General features: G+C 43.7%; 1 protein-coding gene across 1 annotated transcript in view; it reads right to left on the bottom strand.

Moving 5' to 3' along the window:
* Positions 1–15,036, bottom strand: part of pde11al (phosphodiesterase 11a, like) — a 211,168-nt gene that overhangs the window by 26,795 nt on the left and 169,337 nt on the right. The gene's annotated exons all lie outside the window — the stretch shown is intronic.

The raw sequence follows: 15,036 nt of genomic DNA, 5'->3' as shown, positions 1-15,036 counted from the left end.
GCCTTGGACATCCCTGCAGTCTCAACATTTGCTTCTCCACTAACTTAAACACTGGTATCTTTCAATCAGCATCCAGGTCATTGGGAGCTCAGGAGATGTGAGCCAAAGGAATTCAGGCCAGACAAGTGCCAGGCAATGACCATCTCCAACAAGAGAGAGTTTAACCACCTCCCCTTGACATTCAACGGCATTACCATCGCTGAATCCCCCACCATCAACATCCTGGGGGGTCACCATTGACCAGAAACTTAACTGGACCAGCCATATAAATACTGTGGCTACAAGAGCAGGTCAGAGGCTGGGTATTCTGCAGCGAGTGACTCACCTCCTGACTCCCCAAAGCCTTTCCACCACCTACAAGGCACAAGTCAGGAGTGTGATGGAATACTCTCCACTTGCCTGGATGAGTGCAGCTCCAACAACAATCAAGAAGCTCGACACCATCCAGGACAAAGCAGCCCGCTTGATTGGCACCCCATGCACCACCCTAAACATTCACTCCCTTCACCACCAGCGCACTGTGGATGCAGTGTGTACCATCCACAGGATGCACTGCAGCAACTCGCCAAGGCTTCTTCGACAGCACCTCCCAAACCCGCGACCTCTGCCACCTAGAAGGACAAGGGCAGCAGGCACACGGGAACAACACCACCTGCACGTTCCCCTCCAAGTCACACACCATCCCGACTTGGAAATATATCACCATTCCTTCATCGTCGCTGGGTCAAAATTCTGGAACTCCCTACCTAACAGCACAGTGGGAGAACCTTCACCACATGGACTGCAGCAGTTGAAGAAGGCGGCTCACCACCACCTTTTCAAGGGCAATTAGGGATGGGCAATAAATGCTGGCCTTGCCAGTGATGCCCACATCCCATGAATGAATAATTAAAAAAAAAAATTCTGATGAGTTACTCCACTCTGCCGCTCCCATCTTCTTTTAAATGTCAGGCCATTTATGGACCCCAGCCCTGAGCAGGAATTCCCATGCATTACTCATTGGGGCGGAGATCTGGTGTGTCTGGGGCCCCGACCCCTTCCAGTCCTCTCCCACAACCTTTACCCCAGAATTGCACCCTAGGCACTGAGGAAATTTGTGGCTCATGTCAGGAAGCAGTAATTTGTGAGAAATCTACCAATGATTGTGGTAGCCAACACAACTCTGGTCCAATCTTAGGGGTGCATCTTCCCCTTAAAGATCCTTTGTCACCTCTTCTGCTGACTTGCCAGGATTTTCCACCCTTTCACTGGTGACTCTAAGTGGCATGAATCCCACCGGCAGCTATGCCTGCATTGCAAATTACCCCAAAACCAAGGAAATGGGTCAGGATTGGGGTGGATCTGGAGGGATGGGAAAAGGTTCCATCCTGCCAAAACTCCACCCTGAAGGGAAGAATCCCAGCAATAGAGTCACTTGAGTTACCAGAACAGGAAGATGGGACCTTGGTTTAATGTCTCACCCAAAGGATGACACCTCCAACAATGCAGAATTCTCTCAGAACTGCACTGGAGTATCAGCATAGATTATGAGCTCACACCCACAATTTTCTGATCCAGAAGCAAGAGTATTACCAACTGAGGCAAGCTGACATACATCTCATGAGATGGTATACTGTGGGGTTGTGGAATTTTGAACTCTTTGGCCTAGAAACTGGTTTGAGCTGGGCTGCTGGGATCAATCCATGACATAATAAGATTATGATGTGGAGATGCCGGTGATGGACTGGGGTTGACAATTGTAAACAATTTTACAACACCAAGTTATAGTCCAGCAATTTTATTTTAAATTCACAAGCTTTCGGAGATTTTCTCCTTCCTCAGGCACATTTGCCTGAGGAAGGAGAAAATCTCCGAAAGCTTGTGAATTTAAAATAAAATTGCTGGACTATAACTTGGTGTTGTAAAATTGTTTACAATAATAAGATTACTAAAGTAGAGACAGAAAGGAACAAAAACAAAAGCTCTGCACCAGTTGAACTAAAGGGTGGGCAAGGAGGCAGCCCATATGCAAGTCTATTAAAGTAATTCTAACACTGAAATGCCCTTACTCATGCCTGTTATATGTTCTACAAGTGCGTGTTGGCCTCCAGTATTTAGGCAAAGCGACCGTTCTACATCAGCGAGCTTTGACAATGAGTGTTGGCAGGCTATTCTATTGGAGAAGACACCACAGCGGAACCCCAGCCTGTGTCCACTTGACGCCCACACACACTTAATTCTGGCAGAGTTTGCTGGAGAGTAATTAGAAGCAGGAACCCTATCTGATCTTTTCCCCCTCCCCAACCAAGATGCACTAGGACCAATTGTAGCATCCCTATTATAGTTATGGCTGAGATCAGTTAACTCAGTGCACACCAGGGATCAGCCCGATCGGTATGGCTCACTACTACAGTTGGCATTACATTTGGCAACTGAGCAACAAGGATGAAAAGAATTATTTTTCAACTGAATGTTATTACTAAACGTTAGTTGAAAGAGGTGGATATCTGCATGCAGCTAGATGGTTTAGCCTGAATTTTCTTACGTGCAGTAAGTTTGAGATGATTTAACACTGACATTAACATTTTTTTTTCATCTGTAAATATGCACGTGGTATATTTATCACCAGCACAGAGTTTCCACTGAGTGCTAATGAGTGTTGCTAATGTTTACAGAGTGACTAACAGCCAATTAACCTCATAACGAGGGGTGCAACACTGGAAACAATGTTCACATGCCACTTTTAATGACAAATACAAGCATTAAACACTGGCAGTATTTAGCCCAAAATGAAATCACAGTAAATACCACCAAAACTGCAATCAGGAGCCCGACCCACTTTAATCAGTCAGGCAGCAGGAGGTGCACAGCAGCAGCAGGAAGATGCTGTCGATGAACCCTGAAGAACCGTACAAAGCCCCTGTGAAATTACTTGGTTCTAACTGCATAAGGCCTCTTTGGACTAAGCAGAAAGGTCCTGAGTGAAAAATATTCCGAACTGCAAAGTGAATGAAGATATCACTGAATTGCGTTAACATCAATACTAAACAAGAGAGCTGGCAGAATTTTTTTTTTGTCACTAGCTCCATTCAGGCACACTGTTGCTAAATAAACAGGGGCATCTGTCAATTCATCATGTCTAAATGTCTACAGCAAATAAATCAGATGGAGGGGCTTTAATAAAGAGGTCCAATGCATATAACAGGTGTCTAAATTGAATGTGAAAGCACAACACATCACACCGCATCATGGAGCAACTCACAGCCTGGCACCCCTACCAAGAGTGAAGCTCAGAATGTTGCAGCCCAGAAACAGGCCGTTTGGCCCATCAAGTTTGCATTGTTTTTTTTCTCCACGAGTCATCCAGTCTAATCCCGTTCTCCTGCTCTCTCCCCATATCCTTTCCAGGTTGAAATGTCTATGCTTCTTCAGGCTTTCCTTTCACACCAGGGATCAGCCTCATGGCTCTTCTCTGCACTGCCTCCAGTGCTTGAATGTGTCCCTTATGCCTTGGCAGCCAGAAATAGACACACTACTCCAGAAATGGTCTGACCAGAGCACTGTTAAGTTTGGCCATGACTTCCTCTGACTTGTGTTCCACTGTTTTGGCTGTGGAGTTCAACATTCTATTGGCTTTGTCGACTTCTGCTCTGCACTGGTTGAACAAGTTCAGCATTTTATTCAATCCATTCTGTAATTTCTGAACTGCCTCTTCCAATTCCACTGCCTCCCCTAGTTTGGCAACATCTACAAATTTGACCACTTTGAATTGAGTTTCTAAATCCAGGTCATTACATAAATTTTAATCCCAACACCAAGCCCTAGGGCCTCACTTATGATTTCGCCACCCTGATATAACTCCTGTAATGTGTACTTATTGTTTTCTACCCTTTAACCAACTTTTTTATCCATTCCCAGGATTTGCCTAGAATCCCCAATGTCTTGAGTTTAAAATAATTGCCGTTCATGTGGAACTTTGTCAAATGCCTATTGGAAGTCTAGGTACGCCACGTCATAAGGTTTCCCACAGTCTACTTGGGATGTCACTTCCTCGAAGAAGGCAAAAAGGTTGGTCAGGCAGATCTTCCCCTTCTGAATCCATGTTGTCTGCTGTTTATTAGGTTATTATTGTACAGATAATCCTCAAGTTCACTATCTGATCCTGAGCTGATTTTCTGATGTCATATCCTCTCCATCACAAAGACAGCCTACCTCTAACTCTAAGAAAGTCCTTTAAGAAAGGACATAATTGCTTTGGAGGTGATTCAGAGAAGGTTCACTCGACTGATTCCTGGGATGAGGGGGTTTTCTTATGAGGAAAGGTTGGACAAGTTGGGCCTGTATACACAGGAGTTTAGAAGAATGAGAGGTGATCTTATTGAAACATATAAGATCCTGAGGGGACTTGAAGGGATAGATTCTGAGAGGATGTTTCTCCTTGTGGGAGAGACTAGAACTAGGGGCCACAGTTTAAAAATAAGGGGTCTCCCATTTAAGACGGAGATGAGGAGCAATTTTTTCTCTCAGAGGGTCGTGAGTCTGTGGAACTCCCTTCCCCAGAGAGGGGTGGAGGCAGGGTCATTGAATATTTTTAAGGCTGAGTTAGATTCCTGATTGACAAGGGAGTCAAAAGTTATAGTAGGTAGACGGGAAAGCAGGGTTGAGGTCACAATCAGATCAGCCATGATCTTAACAAATGGCAGAGCAGGCTCGAGGGACCGAATGGCCTACTCCTGCTCTTAATTTGTATATTCGTATGTTCGTAACATCACTTGCCTCTGCCTCAGGCCGACTGCTGCTGAAACCCTCATCCATGCCTTTGTCACCTCCAGACTCAACTATTCCAATGCTCTCCTGGCTGCCCTCCCATCTTCCAACCTAAATAAACTTCAGCTTATCTAAAACTCAGCTGTTGAAGTACTGCAGATTTTTTTTACTGTTGTGTTTAGCCTCTGCTGCTGTGCTTTTTTCAAGGTCTCTCTTTGCCTCTCTGATTGATCTTTTACCACGTTTCTGCATTTTCCTTTATTCCAGTAAACCCCTTCCCCTTTCTCCCTGCCAGTTTTGTAGGGGTCATCTTCCCTCCTTATTTCACTTTTAATTTGTTTATTAATCCATTTAGGTCACATTTATTTTGTCTGAGCTTCTTGGATTTAGCAGTGTATTTATCCTCCATGCTCAGCATTATACCTTTAAAGGTGTCCCACTTGACCTCTGCTGAAGTGTTGGTGAACAACCTCCCCCAATTCATTTGCTTTAGTAGTTCCTTTATTGCTTTGAATTTAACCTTTGTTATATACCCAACTCCTAGTTTTAGGTATTTCTGACTCCCAGACCATGTTGAACTTGATCATTCTGTGGTTGTATAGTGAAAATTATCCTCTGTTTCTAAACTAGCTTTTCCCAGTGTATATTTGGTTGATGAAGTCTCCCATTAAAATAACTTTCCCATTCTCACATATTCTTCCTATCTCTTCTTATGGCAAATTGTCCTTCTTCTTATGCTAACATGGTGGTCTGTAGCATATCCCTAATGTAAGTTTAGATTTTTTAATATTTGAGATGTCTTACTAGAGTAGTTTTGGCCCCCTCCCACAGGATCAACTTCATTTACCTTTCATGTGTCCCTGACACAAAGGGCTACACCACCTCCTTTGCTATTCACTCTCTCTTTTCTATACACTCTAAACTAGCCTTGAATGATAAATTCATTTGCATCCTCTGCACTTAGCCATGTTTCTGTCAATCACACTACATCGTAGTTCCTTAATGCCACAATAGCCACCTGCTCAGGCATTTATTTCTAATGCTTCATGTAGATACATCTTATTTTAGATTTACCTCCTTTGATGTTCCCCGGTGTTTGCCTATTCCTGGTCTCCAGTTCTTGTTATGTCAGTCTAAGTGCATACCCATCTGTTGACAACTTTCTACCTTGAGATCACTCTTATCTGGGATCTGGTTTTCTCCCTGCCCTTCCCACTCCCACCTTTCAAGTTCAAATTATTCTCAATTGCTGATGCAAAGTTGTTCCCAAGTCTCTTTGTTCCTATTTGGTTTAGGTGCAGCCTGTCTCTCCTGTGCCAGTCCTTTTTATTCTGAAAGTCTTCCCAGTTATTTATGAAAGTGCACTGCTATTTATGCACCAGATTGCCGAGTACTTATTTACATCCTCAATTTTCTCGGTGAATTCCCTTTCTTTCCCAAGCCCTGAAAGTACACTGGAGCACGTTACTTTGCATCCCCAGCTTTAAATTTAGAGGCAATTCTCATATTGTGACATTAAGACCCAGTATTATATCTCTCCATCGTTTACCCCTACATGGACTATCAAAACTGTGGTCCTTCAATATAGCTTCTAACCTTTCTTCAATTATGCACAATGTTTGCTCCAGGTAGCCAACTCACCATTTCATAGGTATTGGCCCTGAATTTCCTTGGTAGACTGCTGTAATCCTGCTGTAACTCCAGCGGGAGACCAGAGAAACCCACTGGAAAATGGCAGGGACCTGATATTGGAAGCTCTTTGACATTTCCAGGATTTTCTCGCCTGCTATGGAAGTTCAGCCCACTCCTTACAAGGCAAATGTCATCAAGGAGCGGAGCCAGGGTTGGGGATTTCCTATGCTGGGAATTCCCACTTTCTCAGCTCATTCAGGACCTGGCGTAGTACTGGAAGTTGGTATGTCCAATGAGATGAGGCCTACCAGCCTCCAGATGGATATGTGGGCTCCACCGGGGGTGGGGAGGGTCGAGGCCAGGTGAGGAAAATACGCTGGAGTCCGAGAGGACCTGGGTAATTCCCCACCCCAATGTTGTGCATGCTCCAGGTCTTCCAGCTGTATGAGGCAGGAGGATGTCGGAGATGTGCCTACAGTGGTGTGAGTTCCTGCCTGCCTGCCCCATGCCAATTAGGCGTCTTCGCACTGACCTCGCAAATATCAGCAAAATTGGTGCCGGGTGTAAGGGACGGGTGGATCATAGTAACTGTCTGCTATTGACTTGAAGTGATTTAATATTGTAGTGATGTTAAGTTTTAACAGTTGTTTGTGAAGTGTGCAGGTGTGATCCTTAAATTGGAATGCCTTATAATTGTACAGCTACACAGCTATTCTCAGATGATGAGCGATGAACTTTTGAACTGAGACTGACCCTTACAACACCGACAAGTTTCAATACAAAGTAACCACCTGCTCCATGCCTAAGTTAAGTTGGAAAATGCCAGTGTTTGTTGATCTCAGGCTCGAGAGAACTGTAAGCACTCATTGCAAAGACAAAACATCTGGGTAAAACATTATCTTTTTAATTAGCGTTTAGAACCAGGGACTGGTGCTGAATGATACAGAATCAAAGAGAGACTTATAATTAGCAGTTTCACTTGGTGGAATAGCAATTATAGGTAATAAGAAAGAAATGTGCGATAAGATAGTGAAATAGGGAGTTACACTGATCTCGTTAGCTCAATGGAAAAAGGGCTCACCAGTGAGGAAATCAGCTTGTAAACTGAGTTATTGATAAGGTATAGGTTCCTATTAGTTTACCCTTATATGGAGTTGTTTATAACGTTTGGTATAATCATTTAATGTGGATATATGCTGATGGTCATGTAGAAGGGGTAAGAGAAAAGTATAAAAAATGGCAAACTGTAATGAACATTTGGATTCCAAGGGCTCGATCCACCTGAATACTGAGCTCAGAACTGTAACGAGTTGCAGTCCCCAGGTGCGGTTGTAAGTACTATATGATTAAGTGTATGCTTAAGTACTATTGCATGTACTATATACTCGATAAACCTATGAATACCTGACCTTAACGTTTCAAGAACCTTATTAATTCTGAGGAATAGAAAGAACATCTAATCATAAATAAGTGCATCCTTACATCGAAACTACAGCACCAAAACAGGCCATTCGGCCCAACTGGTCTATGCTGGCGTTTATGCTCCACATGAGCCTCCTCCCTTCCTAGTTCATCTAACTCTATCAAGGCTTCTTCGACAGCACCTCCCAAACCTGCGACCTCTACCACCTAGAAGGACAAGAGCAGCAGGCGCATGGGAACAACACCACCTGCACGTTCCCCTCCAAGTCACACACCATCCCGACTTGGAAATATATCGCCGTTCCTTCATTGTCGCTGGGTCAAAATCCTGGAACTCCCTTCCTAACAGCACTGTGGGAGAACCGTCACCACACGGACTGCAGCGGTTCAAGAAGGCGGCTCACCACCACCTTCTCAAGGGCAATTAGGGATGGGCAATAAATGCTGGCCTCGCCAGCGACGCCCACATCCCGTGAACAAATAAAAAAAAAACCCTTCTGTTCTTTTCTCCTTCAGGTGCTTATCTAGCTTCCCCTTAAATGCATCTATGCTAGTCGCCGCAACTACTCCTTGTGGTAGCGAGTTCCTCATTCTTACCACTCTTTGGGTAAAAAAGTTTCTCCTGAATTCCCTATTGGATTTATTAGCGACTATAGTTTTGGACTCCTCCACAAGTGGGAACATTTTCTCTACGTTTACCCTATCAAACCCTTTCATTATCTTAAAGACCTCTATCATGTCACCCCTCAGCCTTTTCTTTTCTAGAGAAATGAGTCCCAGCCTGTTCAAACTTTCCTGATAAGAATATCATCTCAGTTCTGGTATCATCCTTGTGAATCTTTTTTGCACCCTCTCCAATGCCTCTATATCTTTTCTATAATATGGAAGCCAGAACTGTGCACAATATTCCTAGTGTGGGCTAACTAAGGTTCTATACAAGTTTAACATAACTTGTTTGCTTTTCAATTCTATCCCTGTAGAAGTGAACCCGAGTGCATGATTTGCCTTTTTTATGGCCTTATTAATATGCGATGGTACTTTTAGAGATTTGTGTATTTGTATTCCGAGATCCCTTTGCTCCTCTATCCCATTTCGACTCATTATCCAAGCAATATGTGGCCTCCTTATTTTCCCTACCAAAATGCACCACCTCACACTTATCTATATTGAAATTCATTTGCCAATTACACACCCATTCTGCAAGTTTATTAATGTCCTCATGCATTTTGACACATTCTTCCTTTGTATTAACTACACCCCCCAATTTGGTGTCGTCCACAAATTTTGAAATTGTACTTCTGATGCCCGAATCCAAATCGTTAATGTAAATTGTGAACAACGGTGGTCCCAGCACTGATCCCTGTGGAACACCACTTCCCATCTTTTGCCAGTCTTAGTGGCTAACCTTAACCCCCACTCTCTGTTTTCTGTTTTGTAACCAACTTGCTATCCATTCTGCTATGGGTCCCCTTACATGCTCTGACCTTAGCCATGTGTCTACAATGCGGTCGGTACCTTATTGAAGGCCTTTAACAGACGCCTGTCCCATGCAGCTACAAAACTGATGGGCAAAGCACACATAAAGGGGGAGAAATTCAACATCGTTGCACCCGTTCTTTCAGTGTAAAATCAACGTTGGAGGAACCAATTTTGGGGCATGATCTACTGCGCTGATCTTCCCCGGAAGTGCGCTCGCTGCCAAATTGGAAGCCGGTGAATTCTAGGCACGCAGTTCACTTGCCTGAAACAGGTGTTGGTGCCTTGCATATAAAATCAGGGTCCTAACGGCAGGTGTAGGACTCCAATCGAAATTGGTCTTCAAATGGGTGGAGCTTACGCCATGCATGCTGCGCCGAGTTGTTCTAACCAGCAGTCCTTAAAGGAACCACTAGAGGCCATTTAAGAAACAGGCAGAAAGCTTTTTAATAGTTTCATTTTTGTGGGGCCAGAAGAAACAGGAGTATTCCTCCTGGCTCCACAAAAATACTGCAGACCACTGCCAGTCCAGGTTGCCTCCCTCTGCTTTTCCTCCCAGGATGTAACTGACGGCCGGCTCCACGTTGGAGCTGGCTGGAAATCTTAAGGCTTGAACAGCTAGCTGCATCAATTGGTGTCTGCAGCTGGCCTGTTTCATTCAAATAAAGCCCGATGCCAAATTTGTCTCGGGCCTCTCGCCGACGTCTTCGGGCATGCGTTTGGATCGCGTCGCCCATTTTGCGCTGGAAACTGGCATGAGTTGAATTTCTCCCCCAGGAAGTCTTTCTTGTCCTTTCTTGCAGATCTTCTGACTATTTAAATAAACTGCATCACTTTACACGGTCCTGAAAGATTTGCCTCCAGACTCCTGTGTATTGTTTTTCTAACTTACTAAGAATCATAAATGTTCAAAAGCAAAACAAGGAGGAAAGGCTTCAAGGATAATGTCTGGGCATTGTATTTGGACTTTAAATTGCACATATGAAAAAAGAGTTTGAGGATTATTATTTATTAAAAATTCCTCACAGATCTTTTTCATGTGCTCCCCATGGGTATAGAAGATTGAAGCTGATTTATATTTTAATCTTCTTTCACTGAATAGCTTATGATACATTAATGATGAAAACTGCTTTCTATTGGGCCGATGTTTGAAAATGTTCAATTGCCTCAGGGTTCATTAATTATTCTGGATAATTTTTTTTCTCTTTTATGTGAGTGTAAAACAGTCACTGACTCACTACATTTGCATTTTAGGGAACAAAGACAAGATGTGAGCCATTGCTTTCTCTCTACTTGGTCCCAAATGTACTCCTGCAAATAGGACATTAGCATTTACAGGGCTGGTACAAACTGTTGAAATATATTGACTAATTTAATTAAAGGTCACAATAATATATTCATTTCTGCATGTGATTCAGACATCTTGAATTTTTTTTAAGGGAGCACAGTCATCATGGTAAAATACTGGAGCTATAGTTTTATCAGTTGTCTGTAAACAAGGGAGCAGTGACTCCTGGCTGTCCAATTGTGAACTCACTGCTGGGGCTGAGGGGAGGCATAATACAGTCATGCTGTGGGATGTAAACTCCTGCTGCATCATCTTAAAGGGGATGGACGGGCAGCATAAAGATTCACAGTTGAATTTTTAGTGGCAAACACAGAGAATCTGGAAGCCGGCCAGAAAGAAGTTTACAGACCCCATCAGGTCAGTCAAAGTGTAACTACCCACCAGATATTAATTAGGTCCCAAAGTATGTACAGCACACTTGTTTTTTTTGCTCCTCACGTTCTGTTGTAGTATTTTGAAGGATTACCATGCACGGCCATTATACAGCAGGGTACACTTTGTACTGGTACCTATACGTGTTCCTTAAGATACGTTTTTAAATAGATTTACCTGAAAGAAATACTTCCATCTCAATGCAGCTGCAAGATGCATGCACATTATCAAAGCCATTGTTGTGGCACTTGGGTATGACTGAAAATTTTAACTTCTCAATTCAGGAGAAGGCGGCACATAACAAGAAGGGGCAGCTTTGGAACACATCAGGAACCATACTGATTGTACCTCTTTCTTTGGCTTGGCATCCATATTTTTGATTATGCCTTTGTGAGGTGTCTTGGGATGTTTTTCTAAATTTAAAGCGCTGTACAAATTCAAATATGTTGTTGACTGGGAGTTCCTTGTTGGGAGCAGGAAATAATTTGTTGCTGCAGGATTTAAAGGACTACGGGTTAGACATCCAGCAAAATGAATTTACAGCAAAGTAACAAAATATGCCTGGATGATCTACAGGACAGAGAGACCCCAGGTTCTCTGATATAGATGTCGAAGTGCTGCTAGACGAGGTCAAGCAGAAGAGGGAGGGTCGGTTTGAAACAGATCATCACCGGCGTGCAAGGAGAACTGATCAGTGGAAGTGGAAGGAGGTGGCCAAAACAGTCGGTGTTCATTCTAATACTACAAGCACGGCCACTAAATGGCTGAAAAAATTCAATGACCTTATCAGGTCAGGCAAGGCAAAAGGGGCCAAGAGTGCACTATGCTAAGCATGTCTGCCACTTACAGTGACCACCCATCATATTGTGTTAAAGTGTTTGAATTGAGTACCATCAATGCCCAGGAGCAAAGCGGTGCCCTCAATGTGTCCTACCAGCCTTCAATGAGAAATGTGCCTTCACTTACAGCCTCGCTCCGCTAAAAGCCTCACATGGAGTCAAACTGCTTGGTGCATGCACCTCTCATCACATCCTTTATAGGCTGCTTGCTGACACCTGGATTTTACCACATCATGGTAACCAAAGGTAACTTTCACTTTTTGCGTTCTTTTTCAAGGCAGGACAGTCCACGGAGAGAGAGAGAGAGAGAGAGAGAGAGAAAGAGAGAGAGAGAGCTGCAATAGGTGGAGGAGCCTCAAACCTCCGACCTCTCAACTCCTACAAAACTGAAACTCCACAAATCCAGGTGAGGGAGACTCTGGAGGCTGTTAGAGAAAGGGAGGTTACTCGCTCCAAGCGCGTTTGAACTTTTTTTCCATTGACATCAGTTCTGGGCAAACTATTAGAATTCAAAATTCAAAATAAATGTAATGATCATTTAGAAATGCATGGGCTAATCAAGGAGAGCCAGTATGGATTTGTTTGGCAAATTTAATAGAGTTTTTTGTAGATATGACCAATTGAATAGAAAGACGAAATTCAGTAGATGTAGTCCATACAGATTTTCAGAAGGTGTTTTATAACAACATCAACTTGCATTTATATAGCATCTTTAATGTTGAAAAACATTTCAATATGCTTCTTTAAAACCCACCTATTAGAATGGGTGACCAAACGTTTGGTCAAACAGGTGGGTTTTAAAGAAGGTCTTAAAGGAGGTGGAGAGGTGGAAGGTTGAGGGAGGGAAACAGGCAGTTGCAGAAGAGATGAGCACGGATCTGGGAGGCAACATGTTTAATGACTTTGGAGAGGAAAGGGAGGTTGGAGATGGGGGTGGTAGTTTCCATAGACAGAGGGGACTAGGGAGGGGTTTTTAATGAGGGGGTGATGGTGTTTTTGAAAGTGAGAGGGGGTAGTGCCTGAGGAGGTGGACTATTTAACAATGCCAGCTAGCATGGGGACTGGGAAGGAAAATTGGGTGATCAGCAACTTAGTAGGAATGGGGTTGAGGGAGTATAAAGTGGGTCCCATGGACAAGGTCAACCTGTAGAAGGCATGGAGGGGAAGAAGGGAGGGGGACTAGAGGAAGACGGGGGGTCCAGGGCTAGGTTAAGTGGAGGCTTGGGGGGAGGGTTGGCTTGGTGGGCAAGGGGAAGGAAGGGAAGCAGGAGAGGCAACTGAATGGATGGTCTCTAGCTTGGTAACAAAAAAAACCATGAGCGCCTCACACTTGTTTTTGGAGGTGAAGGTAGAAGAGACAAGAGAGAGGCATTTAAAGAGGCAGAAAGTAATGGAGAAAAGAAGCAGTGGGTTATCTTTGCTCACTCTGATGATCCTAGAGTAGTGGGCATTTTTGGCAGAGGAGAGTGAGGCCCGTTAGAGTTTGATGCAGTCCAAGTAGATTAGGTGATGGATAGCTAAGTACCAGAAAAGTCTGCACCTCTTACACGTGAGGGAGCAAAGATGGGGGTGGTACCAGGGGGAATAACTGGGATGGGAGTCGGTGAATAGTTGTGGATAAGAGCATCAAAGGTGGTGGTGAGGGAGTGATTGAGAAGACCAACAGTTGCAGAGCTACCATGACGAAAGGAGATTCAAAGGTTGGGCAGTTGGAAGTTTAAAAGTGCCGATGTTAGTGACTTTGAAACATAGAATCATACAGCACAAAAGGAGGCCTTTCCACCCATTGTGCCAGCTCTTTAAAAGAGCTATTCAATTAGTTCCACTCCCCTGCTCTTTCCCCATTGCCCTGCAAATTTTCCCCCTTCAAGCATTTATCCAATTCTCTTTTGAAAGTTACTACTGAATCTGCTTCCTCCACCCTTTCAGGCAGTGCATTCCAGATCAGAACAACTCGCTACATAAAAAAAATTCTCCTCATCTCCCCTCTGGTTCTTTTGCCAATTACCTTAAATTCGTGTCCTCTGGTTACCGACCCTCCTGCCTTTGGAAAAAGTTTCTCCCCATTTACTCTATCGAAACCCCTCATAATTTTGAACACCTCTATTACATAAGAACATAAGAAATAAGAGCAGGAGTAGGCCATCCGGCCCCTCGAGCCTGCTCTGCCATTCAACAAGATCATGGCTGATCTTCTACCTCAACGCCATTTTCCTGCATTATTCCCATATCCTTTGATGCCTTTAATAACTAGAAATCTATCAATCTCTGATTTGAATGCACTCAATGACTGAGCCTCCACAGCCCTCCAGGGTAGAGAATTCCAAAGATTCTGAGTGAAGAAATTTCTCCTCATCTCAGTCCTAAATGGCCTACCCCTTATTCTGAGACTGTGTCCCCTGGTTCTAGACTCCCCAGCCAGGGGAAACATCCTCCCTGCATCTACCCTGTCGAGCCCTGTAAGAATTTTGTATGTTTCAATGAGATCACCTCTCATTCTTCTAAACTCTAGAGAATACAGGCCTAGTCTACTCAATCTCTCCTCATACGACAATCCCGCCATCCCAGGAATCAGTCTGGTGAACCTTCGTTGCACTCCCTCTATGGCAAGTATATCCTTTCTTAGGTAAGGAGACCAAAATTGTACACAATACTCCAGATGCGGTCTCTCCAAGGCCCTATATAATTGCAGTAAGACATCTTTATTCCTGTACTCAAATCCTCTTGTAATAAAGGCCAACATACCATTTGCCTTCCTAATTATTTGCTTCATCTGCATGTTAGCTTTCAGTGACTCATGTACAAGGACACTCAGGTCCCTTTGAACTTCAACATTTCCCAATCTCTCACCATTTAAAAAATACTCTGTATTTCTGTTTTTCCTACCAAAGTGGATAACTTCACATTTTTCCACATTATATTCCATCTGCCATGTTCTTGCCCACTCACTTAGCCTGTCTATATCCCCTTGAAGCTTCTTTGCATCCTCCTCACAACTCACATTCCCCCTAGTTTTGTGTCATCAACAAACTTGGAAATATTACATTTGGTCCCCTCATCCAAATCATTGATATAGATTGTGAATAGCTGGGGCCCAAGCACCGATCCCTGCAGTACCCCACTAGTCACAGTCTGCCAACCTGAGAAAGACTTGTTTATTCCTACTCTCTGTTTTCTGTCTGTTAACCAATTCTCAATCCA

Source organism: Heptranchias perlo, chromosome 2, assembly GCF_035084215.1.
Source record: "Heptranchias perlo isolate sHepPer1 chromosome 2, sHepPer1.hap1, whole genome shotgun sequence".
NCBI lineage: Eukaryota > Metazoa > Chordata > Chondrichthyes > Hexanchiformes > Hexanchidae > Heptranchias > Heptranchias perlo.
The sequence above is the reverse complement of the archived record's forward strand: the minus strand, read 5'-3'. Positions and strand labels throughout refer to the sequence as shown.